Genomic DNA, 2,292 nt, shown 5'->3' on the forward strand with positions numbered 1-2,292 from the left:
AAACTTTTCTGGGACGACCGGTGGCCGAGGTGGATAATCGGCCGACAGAAAGTCGTCGGAGAAAGACGTCAAAAGACCCACGCGACTCTGAATATATACTGAGCTTGTGACTTTAACATTAGTGAATATTGGATTGTACGTGCGACACTGCGAATCATTAGGACAGTCGTGAACTTTAAAGTGACGAGCCATATAACAGAGTGGAGTCATCACGCCAGTGCGAACTTTAACTTTGAATATTGATGTATCAGCGACCAGCACCAAGCGAAAAAAGCCAGAAGCTAAGTTTGAGACCCATTACCTATGGAATGCTTGTAACTATCTCTGTTTAAATATATTATCACTCTGTTAATTATATTCTTATCATTAAGTTTGAAACCTTGGTTATTTGAATCCTGTTTTAATAGGTGTGTGGGAGAATGCTAGATACAGAGTCGCAATTAGTCAGACATTCGCCACAGGCCCACGTAACCTACATTACAACTACCTTATCTCCATATGTTTCAATTACTGTAATCAGTCTGAACACTACTTTATAAAAAGAAGCCATAAAGTCTTTTCAGGCAAAAAGTGCAAGTGTTTTTGGTTGTTCTTTCTACTGTATATTATCCTAGATATTTCGCCTTCTGTGTTTATAAATTAGTATTATTTTCTCTTTAGATTCTTCACGACCAGACGAGGAGCAGGGTTGGGGTCAGGTACAATCACACTGTTTCACAGTTTTCAACTCTTCATGAGTCTGAGGTCAGCTGATCCAACAGTCTCGTGCATGTCCCCCTGGTGAAGCTGTTTAACCAGGCTCAGAGTGAAGATCGTTGACTGGTTGTTTCTCACTTCTGGCACAGTCACCTTCTGCAAGTGGCGAATGTTTACAGAGCTAGATCTCTTCACCTTGACCCGGCCTTACCTGTGTAAACCAACAGTCAGGTGTATTAATACCAGAAAACAATCTTTAGCCTTAAATACATTAGAAAATCTCATGTTACACTTATTTTTTTCCGACAATTAGCAACTGTCAGAATTTTCGAGAGTTCGAATTAAAGTTTTAACTTGTTTACACATTTTAACTCTCCACCTACTGAATTTTCTTTTCTTTCATTATTTTGATTTCGCCGCTCTCTATGTTCTTTCTCCCAGCAGGGCGTTGATAACATTGTTTCTCCTGTCATTCACCCCACTCAACTAAACTCTTTGCACCACAAATCCTTCTCCTCTTCTCCAAAGTTAGTCTTTTTATCGTGGGTGTTTCATTCGCCTAATCCGTGTTATTTAACCTTTAACCTAGCCACCCCGCGGACTGAGCTAACGAGCGCGGGTAGCTTTGGCATGCCGGGAGTTGTCTTTGCCCCTGTGACAGTGGCAAGTGCCGCGGAGTGTGTTTAGTTGTCGTCGTCGGGCGAGGATGGGTTGTCAAGTTCAGCCATTTGTAAAGACGTTTTCCCACGCCAGTCAAGATGAGGAGGAGTGGCCATCCGGACATTTTGTCTGTTGCGATGGTTTAACGAGGGGTCCCCTGAAGGTGTCATTTAACAAGAAGTTTTTAGTCTTGTTAGCCTTGCGAAACTTGACACGTGGACATGTTTGCACAGTCCCCGGATGTTTGCATGCGCGCGTGTCTGTGTGTCAGTATGTGTGTGTGTGTTGGTTTCTAACTTTTTACGGTAGTGTATTGTTTGTAAGCATCATCCACCAGGCTTCTAGTCCAGTCTGTGAACTTGATGTTATTTCTCTGGTAGGCTGTTGCACTGATGGCACTACTGATGATGTTTATTGTCCAAAGTTTACTTCAGTGATAAGGTTGTTGTTGATGTGTACATTTCGAAGATTATGATTTGTTGCACACTGTCGTAAAGTGTGTTTATGTCGCTAATTTACAAAATTTTGCTTTAGACATTTGCTTGTGAAAAAAAAAAAAAGAATAAATGAACCTGTTGTTGAGGCCCTATGCTCCTGGAGGAGTACCCAGGACTAAACTAAGTATGTGAGTCTGTTACCACCTGCACTGCGGGGACGTGAAACAATGTCGGAATTGTCATTGAGCAAGTGTAATGGACATGTTGAAAATGTGCAATTTTGGACGTTTAACAAAAAAAATCATGGCTGTTTTGTCAAATAGAAATTTTTCAAAATGTTCTCGGTCCCTTTTGTCTCTGTGTTTGAAGTTGCCGCCTTTTACCTGTTCACAGGACAAAACTAACAGACATCAGTTTGGGACGATTGAAAGACACCTCATCAGTGAACTGACTCTGACAGAAATATCTAAAGGAAGGCAAACATACAAAAATGTCTTAA

Source organism: Pomacea canaliculata, linkage group LG7, assembly GCF_003073045.1.
Source record: "Pomacea canaliculata isolate SZHN2017 linkage group LG7, ASM307304v1, whole genome shotgun sequence".
NCBI classification, from domain to species: domain Eukaryota; kingdom Metazoa; phylum Mollusca; class Gastropoda; order Architaenioglossa; family Ampullariidae; genus Pomacea; species Pomacea canaliculata.